The sequence below is a fragment of the Scyliorhinus torazame genome, chromosome 21, assembly GCF_047496885.1.
Source record: "Scyliorhinus torazame isolate Kashiwa2021f chromosome 21, sScyTor2.1, whole genome shotgun sequence".
Lineage (NCBI taxonomy): Eukaryota > Metazoa > Chordata > Chondrichthyes > Carcharhiniformes > Scyliorhinidae > Scyliorhinus > Scyliorhinus torazame.
Window position 1 is genome coordinate 8864639 of NC_092727.1, and position 19117 is coordinate 8883755.

At 48.9% G+C, this 19117-nt stretch overlaps 1 protein-coding gene across 1 annotated transcript in view; it reads right to left on the minus strand.

Annotated features, from left to right (window-relative positions):
* LOC140398729 (uncharacterized) overlaps positions 1–15369 on the minus strand; it is an 86161-nt gene extending 70792 nt beyond the window's left edge. Inside the window, exon 1 of the mRNA XM_072487745.1 lies at positions 15146–15369. The gene's annotated coding sequence lies outside the window, so the exon portion shown is untranslated. The remainder of the gene's footprint in view (positions 1–15145) is intronic.
* Positions 15370–19117: the final 3748 nt, after the last annotated feature.

Consider the following 19117-nt stretch of genomic DNA (forward strand, 5'->3'; position numbering starts at 1 on the left):
GGGAAAAAGCTCAGCTCTTAAATGTAAGCTTCAGTGAACGTCATGCAAACCTAGTCGCGGTTTACTCTTAAAGGGACTTGCTTTTCCAACATGGACAGCCAGACATGGCCAGAACCTCAGTAGGACTTTACACTCGGAGGAAATTTGAGTTGTGGAATTAAAAATGAGGAAAGAGCATTGAAGCGACAATTTAAATAGATTCAAGAAGCGCCTACACACCGTACATGTGCTTTTGGAGAGAGGAAGGCACATAAATAATCAAAGAGGCGAATGGAATGTTAGCCTTTATAACTGGAGAGCTAAAATATAGAGGGGAGGGGTGATCTGCAACAGCTAAACAAACCCTCTCAAGGGTAGATAATGGGCAACAAATGCTGACCAAACCAGCGACAAGAAACATAAATTCATAAAAAGATTGAATGGATGTCTTCAAAATGTGAAGTGTTTTCCTAGAATTGAGCTTTTGGACAAGAGATGTGAGGAAGATTTTCTTTATATAGATTTTCTTCATATAAACGTAGCGAATGGTATTGACCTGGAACCTGGTGCCCACGAGGGTGGTGGCAGCAGAGAGGATCAATAATTTCAAAAAGAAATCAGATAGACACTCCAGGAAAATAAACTTGCTGGGCTACGGGGATAGACCGGGTTGGATGTGGGGGTGAGGAAGAGAGAGAGCGAGAGAGAGAGACGGGATTGACTGGAGAGAACTCGACAGAGAGCAGTCATGGGCTCAATCCAGAATGGCCTCCTTCTGTACTGCTATGACTACAATAAAGTAAGACAACACTGTTTCCAGTGTCTGGGGTGTTGGTAACCAGTGGTCACAAATTGGCAATTCACCTTAAAAGAAGTAGAGAGGGAGAAGGAATATTTGTTTGCAGCCAGTTGCTGGGATCTGGAATGCATTATCTGCAAAGGTGCTGGAAGCAAAATTCAGGGGAACTTTTAGAACGTAGATGCTGGTGAAAATTTTGATCTCAGAGTCTCGCTCTGCTGGCATCACTTAGCTGAGGTGCAGATTCATGCTTCGTTTTCCACTCAAGCACGCAGAAACAGAAGGAGGCCATTCAGCCCTTCGAGTCTATTCTACCATTTAGTTCATTGTCGATCTGTGCCTCAATCCTTTCTTCCAGCCTTTGCACCATATCCCTTGAAACCTTTAATCAAAAGATAAATCTGGCTCTCAAGTTTTCAAGCTTCCCATTGATCCTCAGTATCCATGACCTTCTGGGATGGGAGTATTCCAGATTTCCACTGATCTTTATGGAAAGAAACGCTCCTTAATTTCATCACAGAATGGCCTCGCTCCAATTTTAACTTTGGACTTTTCATTTGTGGAGAGGACTGCCGCAGAGAAAATTGACTGCCTTCATATCATTGTGAACACCTCAATTAGATCACCCCTCAACCATCTATCTAAACTCAAGGAAATAGAAGTGTAGCCTATACGAAAAGGGAATAGGCTACACAACCTCTTCTCACAGTTTAACAGTTTTACCCCCCAATATCATTTTCTTAAATATAAAATGTACCCACTCCAAAGCTGCAATCCTTCCTTGAGGTGCAGTATCTAGAATGAAACACGGCACTCCAGATGGAGATGCTGAGGCACTTCCACTTCCAGAGAGCTTCCTGTACCTGCTGCTTTTGGAAACTTCAATTACTGATGGTTTTCTTTAGCTGAAAAGAGAAGACATGTTGCCAAAACTGTTTTGCCTTGCACCCATCAGGACAAATACCAGAATGCCAAATTTCAAACAATTCCAACAATTTATACCACAGGAGAAAAGGAGACAACCAATCAGCACCCTTCTCACATGTGGTATAAATTGTGATCAGTTGAAATGTGACGTTCTTGGCCTGATGAGTGCAAAATGAAAAACTTCAGCAACATTTTTCTTAGCAATATTCCAGTTCTATGCAACCAAGTGACTGAATGTTTTATCAATTCATTTCTAAGATGTGGGCGCCCTGGCTGAACCAGCATTTATTGTCCATCCCTAATTTTCCCTCAAGAAGGTGGTGGTGAGTTGCCTTCTTGAACCGCTGCAGTTCATGTGGTGCAGGTACACCCACAGTGTTGTTAGGGAGGGAGGTCCAGGATTTAGACACAACGACAGCGAAGGAACGATGATATAATTCCAAGTCCGGATGGTGAGTTGGAGGGAAACTTGCAGCTGACGGTGTTCCCAGGCACCTACTGTCCTTGTCCTTCTTGATGGCAAAGGTCACAGGTTTGAAAGGTGTTGTCGAGCAAGCCTGAAAGTTTCTGTAATGCACCCTGTAGATGGGTCACTCTGTTGGCATGGTGTGACAGTGGTGGAGGGAATGGCTGCTTTAGGCGGTGGATGGGGTACCAACTAAAGTGGCTGCTTTGTCCTGGATGGTGGCGAGCGTTGTTGGAACAGCACTTACTCCCCAAGTGGAGAGTGTGTGCCGTCACACTCCGGACTGGTTTAGGTTTTGTTATCCGGTTTCTTCTGTCGATTCCTTCAAAACATCCCCCAAGTCACAAGCTGGTGCTGCAGGAATAGAAATAAGAACACCACAAGCAAGTGCCCAGAAACTAATGCACCGAGCTGAGGGAAGGTTCATTACACAGACCAGAACTGGAGTCTGCCATGGGTTTAGATTAAAGCACATTCAGATAAATTGATTTCATTTGTTCTTTTGTCCTCATCGAGGAGAGGTCTGTTCTCATTCAGGGGGTAGGAAAACTTTCCATATTTTGCAATGATTGTCCATTTGGTAAAAGCCCTGAGGCTGGTCCTTAAGCAAGTTATCGATTACTTCTGCAATATCATTCAGCTTAATGGGTAGTTAGCAACAGTATATCCAGCCATCGCAGGCAGGCCTGACAACTGTCTGATCAATAGCACTGTCTTGTTTTGGATGGTCTCCAGGTTCTGAAGCAAAGAAAACCGGCAAACGAATAGACTGAGAATGGTGCCTCGGACCCAGCACTGGCTGCTGCAGTCGTACACCACATCTGGTGCTTTCAGTCTCGTCTAACACAAAGTGCTAATTGAATGCAGCAAATCACGTTCCCTGGCTGACAGAATTGGGCAACAGACGCCCATCTGAGGGAACAACATGGAGTACAGCTCAAACTTTTAACCTGTCCACTTCCTTTCAAGGACAGACTGATCCGCTGTGCATTCCCACGTTATTTGGGCAGCACGGTAGCATTGTGGATAGCACAAATGCTTCACAACTCCAGGGTCCCAGGTTCGATTCCCAGCTTGGGTCACTGTCTGTGTGGAGTCTGCACGACCTCTTCGTGTGTGCGTGGGTTTCCTCCGGGTGCTCCGGTTTCCTCCCACAGTCCAAATATGTGCGGGTTAGGTGGATTGGCCATTCTAAATTGCCCTTAGTGTTCAAAATTGCCCTTGGTGTTGGGTGGGGTTACTGGGTTATGGGGATAGGGTGGAGATGTGGGCCTGGGTAGGGTGCTCTTTCCAAGAGCCGGTGCAGACTCGATGGGCCGAATGCTCTCCTGCTGTACTGTAAATTCTATATTCGAGGCACAGGACAGAAACAGAAATGAAATTGTACAAAAAGACAAGCTGAATGTATCAATTATCTTGTGTCTCTCATTTTCTGAGAGATTATTCACATTTTGCCATTGACAAGAGCCCATGACCAATGCCTTTGAATAAAGACACAAGCTGAATGTTCTAATCTGACCATTAGGAATTTTAAATGTATCTTATGTCACTGCGCTGATATTTTGATTTTGCGCTCAGGCCACTGAAGGGGGAATTGAACTCATGATATTTCTGGCTCAGAGGCAAGAGTGGGAGACGCCCAGAGGCCCTCTGCAGGAGTGGATATAATTTGAAACCAAGCACACAAGGATCCTTGAGGCAGACGACCAAACGTTTGGTCAGACAAAGGCTCTAAGAAGCATCTTTAAGGACAGGACAGGTGGACATGCAGAGAGGTTTAAGGAAGGAATTACAGAGCTTACGGACGGAGCAGCTGGAGACACGGCCACCAATTGTGGAGCGATTGAAATCAGTGATGTGCACGAGGCAGGAATTGGAGGAGGTAGAGGCTTCAGTGTTGTAGAGCTGGGGGAGATTACAGAGATGTGTAACATTATGTTCAGTCTGTATGTTTAATAGGAAGCACTGACTGTCCAGACAATTTGCAACACTACTGAACCATGTATTAATTCACTTTTATTGCTCTTCACAAATATGGAATTAGAACGATAAAAAAAAGTTACTGTTTGAATTACTGAATCATTTCATCTTAATGTCTCTGCGAGAGTGGGGTTTCATGTCATTGGAGTCACCTTGCTTTGTATTTGTCAAGTTTGAACAGGACCTACTCACCGCACAGGACCTTCAACCGACATTATACACCAGATACATCGATGACATTTTTTTCCTTTGGACCCACGGCGAAGAATCACTGAAACGACTACACGATGACATTAATAAGTTCCATCCAACCATCAGACTCACCATGGACTACTCTCCAAAATCAGTTGCATTCTTGGACACACTCGTCTCCATCAAGGACGGTCACCTCAGCACTTCGCTTTACCGCAAACCCACGGATAACCTCATGATGCTCCACTTCTCCAGCTTCCAGCCTAAACACATTAAAGAAGCCATCCCCTATGGACAAGCGCTCCGTATACACAGGATCTGCTCAGACGAGGAGGAGCGTAACAGACATCTACAGACGTTGAAAGATGCCCTCGTACGAACGGGATATGGCACTCGACTCATCGATCGACAGTTCCAACGCGCCACAGCGAAAAACCGGACCGACCTCCTCAGAAGACAAACATGGGACACAACCGACAGAATACCCTTCGTCGTCCAGTACTTCCCCGGAGCGGAGAAACTACGTCATCTTCTTCACAGCCTTCAACACGTCATTGATGACGATGAACATCTTGCCAAGGTCATCCCCACACCCCCACTACTTGCCTTCAAACAACCGCGCAACCTCAAACGAACCATTGTTTGCAGCAAACTACCCAGTCTTCAGAACAGTGACCACGACACCACACAACCCTGTCATGGCAATCTCTGCAAGACGTGCCAGATCATCGACATGGATACCACTATTACACGTGAGAACACCACCCACCAGGTACGCGGTACATACTCGTGCGACTCAGCCAACGTTGTCTACCTCATACGCTGCAGGAAAGGATGTCCCGAAGCGTGGTACATTGGCGAGACCATGCAGACGCTGCGACAACGAATGAACGGACATCGCGCAACAATCACCAGGCAGGAATGTTCCCTTCCAGTCGGGGAACACTTCAGCAGTCAAGGGCATTCAGCCTCTGATCTCCGGGTAGGCGTTCTCCAAGGCGGCCTTCAGGACCCGCGACAATGCAGAATCGCCGAGCAGAAACTTATAGCCAAGTTCCGCACACGAGTGCGGCCTCAACCGGGACCTGGGATTCATGTCACATTACATTCATCCCCCACCATCTGGCCTGCAAAATCCTACCAACTGTCCTGGCTTGATACAATTCACACCTCTTTAAAAACCATCTCTGGGTCTGTAAAGATTTAATCACCTGCTAATGCTCGCATTCCTAGCATTGTTTGGCATCTTTGACTTTGTCTATATATGTGTTTCTGGAACAGACCTCTTCATTCACCTGAGGAAGGAGCAGCGCTCCGAAAGCTAGTGACATCGAAACAAACCTGTTGGACTTTAACCTGGTGTTGTAAGACTTCGTACTGTGCTCACCCCAGTCCAACGCCGGCATCTCCACATTTTGTATTTGTCTGACTGCAGACGCTGACTACTGACTCTGGTCTTATAAGCAGGACTGGGGAGGGGCTCAGAGATACGATGTTGTACAGCCTCAGGTCTCTCCAGTGGCTATCAGAAACATGCTTGCATTAGGGACTGACTACTGCTGATCACCAGTTAGCAATACACTTCTTTATAACCAAACTCATCCATATCCTTCAACAGCCACGCCTCCGCGGGGCTCAGTTCTCAACCGGAAGCAAGAGTTTAGCTGTTTCCAGTATAATGCAATGCAGCACACCCCCAGACCAGGCTAACTGGTGGCTAACTGTGTTTTGAGTAACAGTGATTCAGAATATCTTGGAATGTCTCATGCCTCGGCTGGGGGCATAGGTCAGGGAGGCCTCGCACCTCCGCAAAAACACTGCAAAACATCTTGGTTACCCACTCTCATATCTTCTTGTGCCGCTCAGTGTCAAATTGGGTTTGCTATGACTCCTGTGGAGCAGTCTGGGACATTTAAAAAAAAATAGAGAGTATCCAATTCTTTTTTTTTCAATTAAGGGACAATTTAAGTTGGCCAATCTGCCTACCCTGCACATCATAGAATTTACAGTGCAGAAGGAGGCCATTCGGCCCATCGAGTCTGCACCGGCTCTTGGAAAGAGCACCCTACCCAAGGTCAACACCTCCACCCTATCCCCATAACCCAACCCAACACCAAGGGCAATTTTGGACACTAAGGGCAATTTATCATGGCCAATCCACCTAACCTGCACATCTTTGGACTGTGGGAGAAACCGGAGCACCCGGAGCAAACCCACGCACACATGGGGAGGATGTGCAGACTCCGCACAGACAGTGACCCAAGCCGGGATCGAACCTGGGACCCTGGAGCTGTGAAGCAATTGTGCTATCCACAATGCTACCGTGCTGCCCAATCTTTGGGGTGTGGGAGTGAGACCCACGCAGACAGGGGGAGAATGTGCAAACTCCACATGGACATGAAATGAAATGAAAATCGCTTATTGTCACAAGTAGGCTTCAAATGAAGTTACTGTGAAAAGCCCCTAGTCACCACATTCCGGCGCCTGTTCGGGGAGTCTAGTATGGGAATTGAACTGTGCTGCTGGCCTGCCTTGGTCTACTTTAAAAGCCAGTTTCCGGGCCGTGATCGACCCAGGCTCCTTGGCGCCGTGAGGCAGCAGTGCTAACCACCGTGCCACCCTACCAGTCTGGGACATTTGACTATGCTGGAGATGTTATATAAATGCAAGTTGTTGTTGTAAGAAAACCAATCTTTGTTGGTGCGAGGGAATGTGAACTAAACTGGAACTGCACCTTGAATCTAATCACTCTTCACAATCTTAATCCCTCCAGTCTCTCAATCATTCTGATTGCTCCTTTCAACAGCAGTAATATCCATTTTAGTATCGTGGCTAACAGAACTGTGCATACTATTTTAAGTGCAGTTTCATGCATGATTTATAAGATGGCAGAATCACCTCGCTTTGCCAGTCCTACAAAGACTTTTTAAGACCTCCCAACATCAAAATTGCTACTCGCCTCCACTAATCAGAGTTGTGTCAGCTTCAATTTATTGACAATCTGTATGGTTCAATTACACACTGTTTTACCAAATAAGGAATTTCAAAAATGTTGAGCGTATTTTCAATAACTTGTACTTATAAAGCTGCCTTTTTTTTTATAAAATAAATTTAGAGTATCCAATTCTTTTTTTTCCAATTAAGGGGCAGTTTAGCGTGGCCATTTCACCTACCAGCGTGTCTTTTTGGGTTGTGGTGTTGAGACCCACGCGGACACGGGGAGAATGTGCAAACTCCACACGGACAGTGACCTGGAGCTGGGATCGAACCAGGGACCTCAGCGCCTCATAAAGCAGCCTTATCATAATAAAACAGCTGAAGATGCTTCATTGGAGCACTAGAAAGCAAAATTAGAGACACGCCATAGGAAACGATATTAGGCTAGATGGTCAAAAACGTGATAGGTTTGAAAGAGTGTCTCAAAGCACGGTAGCACAAGTGGATAGCACTGTGGCTTCACAGCGCCAGGGTCCCAGGTTCGATTCCCCGCTGGGTCACTGCCTGTGCGGAGTCTGCACGTTCTCCCCGTGTCTGCGTGGGTTTCCTCCGGGTGCTCCGGCTTCCTCCCACAGTCCAAAGATGTGCAGTTTAGGTGGATTGGCCATGATAAATTGCCCTTAGTGACCAAAAAGGTTAGGAGGGGTTATTGGGTTATGGGGAGGAAGTGAGGGCATAAGTGGGTCGGTGCAGGCTTGATGGGCCGAATGGCCTCCTTCTGCACTGTATCTTCTATGGTCTAACTTGCACATCTTTGGGACAGAGATTTAGGGAAGGAATTCCACAGTGGGGAGTGGGGGAGCACTTATTTTTAGCATATGTTCACACACAGTGATTTTTCCTTTTGGGGAATAGTGGGGGAAGTGGCGGAAGGATTCCTGAGCAGATTAGCAGCCCATTGAACTGCGTTCTGAACACTCTTTCCCTGGCCAACAACTCCTGGCGTTGGACTTGAAGCCAGAATTTCTGTTCCACAGGTAGGTGTGCTACCACAGCCTCATAATCTGGGGGGGCAATTAAAATCACAGAATCATGAAACAGAATCCTCCTATGGGATAAGAGTACCCCATTCATTTGAAAAACAAACTTTAAAAAAATTAACAACATGACTCCTTTGAGAAGATTTGGGCGCGATTCTCCGAGCCCCGCGCCGGGCCGGAGAATCGCCGCAACTGCGCCGCGCCTCCCCGACGCCGGCACGCGATTCTCAGAGGTGCGGAGAATTGGCACCATTTGCACTGGCGTGTTTGGCGCGGCGCCGGTCGCGGGCCGCTGCACGCGGCGTGGCCGCCGATTCTCCGGCCCGTACGGGCCGAGCGGCCGCGCAGAAAAAGCAGAATCCCGCCGGCGCCGTCCACACCTGGTCGCTGTCGGCGGGATCTCTGCGCGAAGGGTCAGAGGGTGGCCTGTGGGGACGGGGACGGGGGCCTCCGTCTCCAAGGTGGGGCCACCGATGGGGTCTGGCCCATGATCGGGGCCCACCGATCGGCAGGCCGGCATCTCCCCCCCCCCCACCCCCCCCGGGCCTACTTTGTTGTGTGTCCGGCCCCAGAACCACCGCGCCATGTTGCGTCGGGGCCAGAGCGTTTAGTAAGGCCACCGCGCATGCGCGGGTTGGCGCCGCCCCCAGTGCCGCCAGGAAGTAAGGCTGGAGCGGCATGAACTGCCCCAGCGCCGTGCTGGCCCCCTGTGGGGACACCCTGGGAGCAATTCTCCCATTGGGAGGCTAAGTCCCGATGCCAGAGTGAAAACCGGAGTGTTTCACTTCGGCGTTGGAGGCTGCTCCCAGCCCCCTATTCTCCCGCACCCGGGGGGCTAGGAGCGGCGTCGTGTCACTTACGTGCGCCGGGCCTTGGCACCGTGTAGAAGCGTCGCCGTGTAAATGATGCGGCTGGTGCCGCATAAATGACATCAGCCGTCCTCCCCAAGGCCGCCCCGCAAGACGATGTCGGATGGATCTTGCGGGGCGGCGGAGGAAAGGAGGTCCTCCTTCAGAGAGGTCGGTCCGCCGATCGGTGGGCGTCGAACGTGGGCCAGATCCCTTTTGAGCCCCTCCCCGGTGCAGGAGCCCCCCTCGTCCCAACACAGGCCGGCCTTCCAGCGTTCCCGCGCTGTTCCCACTGGCAGCGACCAGGTGTGGACGGCGCCGGCTGGAAGCCGTCAGGTTGGGCAGGCTGCTCGGCCCATCCGGGCCAGAGAATCGGCGCTCGCCCGTTACAAACGGCGAGCGGCGATTCTCCCAGTGGCCAGCCGTGATTCTCGCCGAGCCGGTTTGGGGGGGCTGGGAGAATCGCGTGCAGGTGCAGGGGCGGCGTGGCGGGACTCGCGCGGCGCTCCAGCGATTCTCCCACCCGGCATGGGGGGGGGGGAATTCCATCCTTTGTCCCGCGATCGGAGAATCGCGCCCTAGGTGTTTTCTTAAATTAAACATAAAGGTTAGGAATTAACCCTGGACTCATCAACTTATCAACACACTCCATATAGTTTGCTAGTGCTTAAAAGGTTAAGCTACCTTAGCACCAAGTTGAATTTGTTTGCAGCTCAAAGATGCATCTTTGTCCTGTGTCCTCTGCACTGTTCCCTATCTTAGTCAGGTGGCAGGAGGGGGGTGGTGGACAGAGTGTACACGGGAGAAACAGGAAGAGCCACTTGGGCACAGCTAGTCATTGTCATAGAATTTACAGTGCAGAAGGAGGCCATTCGGCCCATCGAGTCTGCACCGGCCCTTGGAAAGAGCACCCCACTTGAGCCCTACACCTCCACCCTATCCCCGTTACGTAACCCCCACCTAATCTTTTTGGACACAGAGGGCAATTGATCATGGCCAATCCACCTAACCTGCACATCTTTGGACTGTGGGAGGAAACCGGAGCACCCGGAGGAAACCCACGCAGACACGGGGAGAACGTGCAGACTCTGCACAGACAGTGACCCAAGCCGGGAATCGAACCTGGGAACCCAGCGCTGTGAAGCTACCGTGCTAACCGCGGTGCTACCGTGCTGCCCCTGGCAGTATTGCAGTGAGTACATCTGCCTGTCCTAGCGCGCTGGGGGTTGCATGCTTCACGAGCAGAAAGACAAGGGGGGAAAGTGAAGGCCAGTGATCAGGGCAGCCACTGCCTCACCAGCAGATTACAGAAAGCGATTTCCACCGGTATTTGGAGAAGTGTCTTTACGGAGTTTGGAAATTCTTCCTCTGAACCAGTAACGGAAACCCTGACAGTCCAGAACTCGATCCTGGTAAAAATAGAACAATATGCAGCACACGTGATATTTTTAAATAAAACTTCAAGAGACGGGCGGGATCATTTTTCATTGAACTCCAGAATCTAATTTCAAATCAGACAACTTGGAAGAAACACTCGTTTTCCACTGACAGAAAAAGAATGGCTCACAAGTGGTTTTGGAGTTTATTGACTGGACCAATCAATTGACATGGATTTATAATAAGGTTCAAATTTTTCATGCCCCTCAACTTAGACAGTCGGTGACATAATGGTTCTGTTACTAGACAACTACTATAATCAAGAGGCTCGGTCTAAGGATCTGCAGACACAAGTTCAAACCCAACCATGGCAACCAGGGAATTAAAATTCAGATAATTAAATAAACATCGAGTAAAATGTTAGGATCAGTAATGAGGGCCATGAAACTAGCTCATTGTGAAAACCAATGAACTTTAGGCAGGAACCCTTTTGTCCTTATACTGTCTGGTCTACATGTGATTGGCTGACTCCTAACTGTCCTCTGAAGTGGCCTATAAGAGATTGAGTTAGATTCAAGGCACCACCATCGTCTCAATGGTAGGGACTGGTCGGTGGTTATGAACTCGCTCCCCACTCTGCCAAACATCTACCCCTAATTGTCAGTCACACTCGGATTGGCTGCAGGAATCGACCAGGGAAATGGGAGGCCCAACCCCATCCATATTTCCATTATTCCATCCCAAGCCTTTCTCTCATCACCACATCAAGGTGTGTCTGGGAACAGTCTGCCTTGCCTGCTTACTCAACTCAACTCTGGGAGAGTTTGTTGGGGACAGTATGAGGGAGATCTATGTTTATCTATTTGACTGAAATCACTTTTGAAATATAAGCTGTGAAAGGCATCAATGCAGAACAAGTCTGTGACTATCTTGGCCTTGTATGAGTGCCAGCTGATCTTTTATATGTTTGTATACAAGTCCCCTATAGAGGCAGCATTATGTGAGTTTAACCCTTACCCAGGCTGTTCCTGACAGGAAGAGACACAATGACACAGCAGCACCTCTACACTGAGCCCTGCACTCCCCCATATTAATATTCTGGGGGTTACATTGGAAATGGACACGTCATATAAATACTGTGGTTAGCAGAGCAGGTCAGAGGCTGGGAATCCTGTGGTGAGTAACTCACCTCCTGACCCCCAAAGCCTGTCCATCATCTACAAGGCACAGGTCTAGTGGCGCTCCAACACGCACAAAGCCCAACGCCATTCAGGACAAAGCAGCTCGCTTGATTGGTACCCCATCCACCACCTCCAACATCCACTCCCTCCGTCACCTACACTCAGTACCAGCCTTGTGTACCATCTACAAGATACATTGCAGCACTCACCAAGGCTCCTTCCATATCCACGACCTCTACCACCGAGAAGGACAAGGGCAGCAGATACCTGGGTAACCCACCATCTGCAGGTCCCTCACCAAGCCCCACATCAGCCTCACTTGGAAATATATCGTCGTTCCTTCACTGTCTCTGGGTCAAAATCCTGGAACACCCTCCCTGACAGCACTGCGGATGCACCTACACCATATGGACTGCAGAGATTCAGGAAGATAGCCCCACCTTTTTAAGGGGAATTAGGGATGGGTAATAAATGCTGCCTGAGCCAGCGATGCCTCCATGCTATGAATGAATTAAAAAAGAACGACCTGGTTTGGTATCTGGACACTCAAAATATTATTCAATTCTTTTCAAAAGGTGTCACTGGAGCACTTATGTGCTTGAAAAAGATTGCTTTGAAAAGAGTTTGAATTGGGTGTAAGGAGAGATGACTGGAACAAAAAAAAAAAAAGATTGTTGAACGTTGCAGATGATTGATAACCGCCAATGAGAGTTCAGTTAATCTGTTTGAAGAGTTCAAAAGGCATCATGAGTAGAGTTTACCACCTGGGTACCAATGAGGCGGGTTGGGGGGGGGGGGGTCGGGATGAGGCGGGAGCGGGTGCGGGGCAGGGGGAGGAGAGAGCGGGGCAGGGCGAGGCGGGAGTGGGTGCGGGGCAGGGCGAGGAGAGAGCGGGGCAGGGTGAGGCGGGAGCGGGGCAGAGAGTTCCAAACCGCTACCACTCTTGTGTGCACAAATGCTTCCTAACATCTCTCCAAGTTCTGCAATCTCCAACCAATGGAAATAGTTTATCTTTATCTACCCTGTCTTTTGCTATTAATATCTTGAATATTTTGATCAGATCACCCTTGAACCTTCTAAATCAAGAGAAAACCGGCCTAATTGGTATAATCGCTCCTCATAACTTAACTCCTGAAGTCCAGGAATAATTCTTGTAAACCTACGTTGCACTCCCTCCAAGGTCAATATATCTTTCCTAAGGTGTGGTGCTCAGATCTGCTCACAGTGACACCAAGTGGGGTCTAACCAGGGTTTTGTAAAGCTGCAGCATAACCTCTACGTCCTTATACTCCAGCCCTCTAGATATAAAAGTCAACATTCCATTAGCCTTCGTGATTACTTTCTGCACTTGTTTGTGGCATTTTAAACATCTTTGCACCTGAACCCCCAGGTCTCTTTGGATATTTGTTGAATTTAGCTTCATACCATCTAGAAAGCCCCCTGATCTATTCTTTTTTGGTCCAGAATGGATAACCTCACACTTGCTGACACTAAAATCTATCTGCCACAGTTTTGCCCACTCACCTGGTCTATCAATATCCCTTTGTAATTTTATGCTGTCATCTACACGGTCTACAATTCCACCCAACTTTGTGTCATCAGCAAATTTGGATATATGACTTTCTATGCCATTATTCAAGTCATGAATGAATGTGAAAAATTGAGATGCTAACACAGATCCCTGAGGGACACCACTAATCACATCCTGCCAATTTGAGTAGCTACCCATTAGCCTTACTTTTTGTCACCTGCCATTCAGGGCGAGGCAGGTGGGGGGGGGGGGGGGCAAGGCAGGTGAAGGGGGCAGGGCGAGGCAGGTGGGAGGGCAAGAACAAGGCGGGCAGGAGGTGAGGCGGGATGAGCTCTTAGTGAAAGATAGTGTGGGGGGAGAGGGCAGTTGCGAATGGATGTGACAGGGTGGATGGAGGGTGTGAGATTGCTGCAGGCAAGGACACCCTTTTGCCACTAGTGGGGGTTTGGCTGGAGGGGGCTGGGGGGAGGAGAGAGAACCTTTCCATCTGCATTGAAGCCACAGGCTTTGAGTGATTCATCACTGGAGGCAGGAGGCGCTGAGAAACAGACCAACAGGATCCATTCAGCTTTTCAACAGCGTCTGAAAATCCTGCAACAAAAAAAAATCCCCAAACACCCCAGCCTTTTAATTTAGGAACCATACATGGGTTTACCAGCTGACAAAATCCATTCACCAATTTCCACAATCAACATTTCTGTGAAGACCTTTACCTATAGTCACATCTAGTCTCACATTGACTTTGATGGACGTGAAATGTGGGTAGTGCCACCTCCTAATCAATTAAACCTGCCCCACAGAGCTGGTCAATGACACTAGGAGCCCAGTGTGGGAATATATTCAATTCATTCAATGCTGACTCTCAGCTTGATAAACAAAGAAATACATACTGTAAAACACACACACACATTATTCTGGGAGGCAGCAGCCAATGCAACGTGATTTTTTTGTTCTTCTGACTTGTCATGTTTTCCAAATCGGTGAAGAGATAAATCCTTTCATCCTTTTGATATTTTTCAAAGTACATCACGTATTAATATGTGAGCATCGTCCAGATAGCGAGGATGAGCAGTATGGGCGTGGAGGGGGAAGGCAACAGAACAAGGAACAGGTTGTCAACGAGAGATTAGGGGGGGGGGGGGGGGGGGGTTGATGTTGCCATTGAACGGGGCGGGGGGTCGATACAGTCATAATACATTCTGGACAAGATGGGATAAAGACCCCGCGAGTTACACCAGCTCTGGCCATCATGTCGCTTCGCAAAGTCAGTTCCAATTGCTCATCAGAGCCACCGCTCAGTCACGTCCACAACTGGGAGACATTTGCAAGGGTCTGCCACATACAGGGACAAAGAGGGGCAATACGTGACCCCCCCCACCACCACCACCCCCACCCACCCGATGCTTTCATTTTTGCAAATCGGGTCCAGACAAACCGAGGGAGCGCCCCTTGTTGACAACCTGGTGTGCAGCACCACCCTTTAGGACAGAGGCAGGGGAGGGGGTGGGTCTGGGCTGAATCGAAGGTTGATTCGATTTGTCTTTTGTCCAAAAGGATTTTTTTTAAAAAGAGGGTAAAACGATCACACTGGTGACAAAATATCATTTCGCTCCCACCCAAATCCCACACATTCGCCCCCCACAACCCTAAACTGTGACATTAATGATACAAAATGAATCAAAGGTCCAGGCGATGAATTACCGAGTGGGTGTTAGAGATACAAACCGATACATCAGCCAGAGAAAAACCGACACAATGCAAACTTCATCCTGGGGCTGAAATACCAAGATTTATCTATTTTAAAACAATTCCCAATTGCTTGAAATTAATCAATGCAAAGTCCCAGGTGCCTCCCCTCTGATTTTACATGTTGCAAAATATTCCTTACCTGGCAACACACTCCCCTCTGAGTCTGGAAGGAGGGAGCGACACCTCTGAACGGTAACCCGGGCTGTGTGTGTGAGCGGGGGGGTGGTCTCGCTGTTCAGCTGGGATTCGCTGGCTGTCCTGCCGGTGGAGTTACCATTCCAGACAGACTGACAGGGAGGGAGGGTCCGGGACTACAGCGACCTCCGCCGCTAATACTCATTACACACAGAGAACAGGAGACTCCCACAAGCTGTCCATTGCCAGCACTGTAACCGACAGACCCCTCCACACACTGGCCATTTGCGTATTCCCTCCCTCCTCCCCTCCCCTCCATTCCAGGAACAGAGTCTACCCCCTTGTGCAGCCATCATTTCTCCCTATTTTGTTTTGCATTATTCCTCTCTGTTTTCCACGTTTTTCAGATGCACGTGAGTCTGGAAGATAAAGGGGGTGATGAAATTGGTGTTCACATGGAATATACGGCTCAGTATCATCAAATTTACAGTGCAGAAGGAGGCCATTCGGCCCATCGAGTCTGCACGGGCCCTTGGAAAGAACACCCTACCCAAGCCCACACCTCCACCCTATCCCTGTAACCCAGCAACCCCACCTAACCTTTTTGGAGGCAGCTATGATGTGGAGATGCCGGCTTGGACTGGGTGGGCTCAGGAAGAAGTCTTACAACGCCAGGTTAAAGTCCAACAGGTTTGTTGGAATCACGAGCTTTTGGAACGCACCTCCTTCATCAGGCTGAGCTCCGAAAGCTAGTGATTCCAAATAAACCTGTTGGACTTTAACCTGGTGTTGTAAGACTGTTTTATACTTTAATTGGATGTTGCCATCTCTGACAAGGCCAGCATTTGAGGGTAATTCCCTTGGACTGAGGGCAGTTGAGTCAAGTGTTGAGTTGTATGTAGATCAGACCAGATGATTTACTTCCCTGAACGAAATCAGTGAACCCAGATGGGTTTTTGCAACAATCAGTGATAGATGCCAGTGCCACGCAAACTAATTTTATATTCCAGGTTTAATCATCTAAATTCTACAAACTGACACAGTGGGATTTGAACCCATGACCTCCATTAGCCTGTTGCTCTGTGAAATGGGCCCTACGTCACCATTTTCCCTGCCCACCGACTCCCTTCTCCCCCATATGCTTTTCCAGTTTTCTGTTCAATTGCGTCTATACCTGTTCAATGATGGGTGGCACGGTAGCACAAGTGGATAGCACTGTGGCTTCACAGCTCCAGGGTCCCAGTTTTGATTCCCGCTGGGTCACTGTCTGCGCGGAGTCTGCACGTTCTCCCCGTGTCTGCGTGGGTTTCCTCCGGGTGCTCCGGTTTCCTCCCACAGTCCAAAGACGTGCAGGTTAGGTGGATTGGCCATGATAAATTGCCCTTAGTGACCAAAAAGGATAGGAGGGGTTATTGGGTTACGGGGATAGTGCTTAAGTGGGTCGGTGCAGGCTCGATGGGCTGAATGGCCTCCTTCTGCACTGTATGTTCTATGTTCAATACCATTTGCTTCAACCACTCCCTGTCGTAGCGAGTTCCACATTCCCATCACTCTTCGGGTGAAAGACTTTCTTCAAATTCCCTGTTGGATTTTATAATATAATCTTTATTATTGTCACAAGCAGGCTTACATTAACATTGCAATGAAGTTACTGTGAAAAGCCCCTAGTCGCCACACTCTGGCGACTGTTCGGGTACACAGTGGGAGAATTCAGAATGTCCAATTCACCCAATGAGCCCGTCTTTCGGGACTTTTGGGAGGAAACCGGAGCACCCGGAGGAAACCCACGCAGACACGGGGAAACCGTGCAGTCTCTGCACAGACAGTGACCCAAGCCGGGAATTGAACCAGGATCCTTGGCACTGTGAAGCAACAGTGCTAACCACTGTGCTACCTTCTCTCACTGACTTTATTATATTGACAGCCTCTAATGATGCTCTTTCCCCACAACAAGAAACATTCTCTCGGATTCCACCATATCAAAACCATTCAGAAGTTTAAATACCTCCCATAGGTCACCGCTCAGACTTTTCCCAAGAGCAAAGAGATCCAGCCTGTTGATCCTTCCTTGATATGTAAACCCACATATTTCTGACACCATCCTTTTAAATCTCTGCACGCTCTCCTATTCCTCTATATCCTTTTTACAATACGGCGACCAGCATGGCCACAGTACTAAGTGTGGTCTAACCATGCTTTGATTACAATGATTAAAGGATTTGATTGGGTTGGTAAAGAGGGCGGCACAGTAGCACGGTGGGTAGCACTGTTGCTTCACAGCGCCAGGGTCCCAGGCTCGATTCCCGGTTTGGGTCACTGTCTGTGCGGAGTCTGCATGTTCTTCTCGTGTCTGCGTGGGTTTCCTCCGGGCGCTCCGGTTTCCTCCCACAAGTCCTGAAAGACGTGCTGTAGGGTAATTTGGATATTCTGAATTCTACCTCTGTGTACCCGAACAGGTGTGGGGATCCCCGACGAGGGGATTTGGAACCAGCTCTCTGAAGAGCAGCAGAAATTACCTTCAGAGAAAGACTTAATTTTCTGCATTTCCAAAAGAACTGAAAGCATCCTGGGGTCTGGAACGAGTTAAAAGCAATGAACTTACCGGTGTGGCTGAGTGCAATTCCGAAACACAGTTTTGCTTTGACGGTAATGGGTAAAAAACCAACGTTTCTCACGCTGGTTCCACAGGACCAAGGAGCTCCATAAAATTTGAAAAAAACTGTCCTTCCAATCAAAGGAGATTTTCACACTGCATTGGCTGTTAACAGTCAGAGATAGAGCTAGAGAGAGTGTGTGTGTGTGAGAGAGAGAGAGGTGAGAGTGTGTGTGAGAGCGAGGTGAGAGAGTGTGTGTGTGACAGAGGGGTGAGAGAGTGTGTGTGTGTGTGAGAGGTGAGAGTGTGTGATATAGAGGTGAGAGTGTGTGTGTGTGTGTGAGAGAGAGAGGGTGGTGAGAGAGTATGTGTGAGAGAGAGAGGTGAGAGAGTGTGTGAGAGAGAGGTGACAGTGTGTATGTGTGTGAGAGAGAGAGGTGAGAGAGTGTGTGTGTGACAGAGGGGTGAGAGAGTGTGTGTGTGTGAGAGAGGTGAGAGAGTGTGTGTGTGTGTGTGTGAGAGAGGGTGGTGAGAGAGAGAGGTGAGAGAGTGTGTGTGTGACAGAGGGGTGAGAGAGTGTGTGTGTGAGAGAGAGGCGAGAGAGTGTGTGTGTGACAGAGGGGTGAGAGAGTGTGTGTGTGAGAGAGAGGTGAGAGAGTGTGTGTGTGACGGAGGGGTGAGAGAGTGTGTGTGTGAGAGGTGAGAGAGGGGAGAGAGTGTGTGTGAGAGAGAGGGTGGTGAGAGAGTATATGTGAGAGAGAGAGGTGAGAGAGTGTGTGTATGACAGAGAGGCGAGAGAGTGTGTGTCAGAGAGAGGTGACAGAGTGTGTGTCAGAGAGAGGTGAGAGAGTGTGTGAGAGAGAGAGGTGAGAGAGTGTGTGTGAGAGAGATGAGAGTGTGTGTGTGTGAGAGAGAGGTGAGAGAGTGTGTGTGTGAGAGAGGTGAGAGTGTGAGAGAGAGAGAGAGAGTGGTGAGAGAGAGTGTGTGTGAGAGAGTGTGTTTATGAGAGAGAGAGATGAGATAATGTGTGTGTGAGATAGAGAGAAGAGAGAGAGTGTGTTTGAGGGAGAGAGGTGAGAGTGTGTGTGAGAGAGAGAGGTGAGAGAGTGTGTGTGTGAGAGAGAGGTGAGTGAGTGTGTGTGTGAGAGAGGTGAGAGTGTGAGTGTGAGAGGTGAGAGAGTGTGTGTGAGAGAGTGTATGTGAGAGAGAGAGGTGAGAGAGTGTGCGTGAGAGAGAGGTGAGAGTGTGTGTGTGTGTGAGAGAGAGGTGAGAGAGTGTGTGTGAGAGAGAGAGGTGAGAGAGTGTGTGTGAGAGAGAGAGGTGAGAGTGTGTATGTGTGAGAGAGAGGTGAGAGTGTGTGTGTGAGAGGTGAGAGTGTGTGTG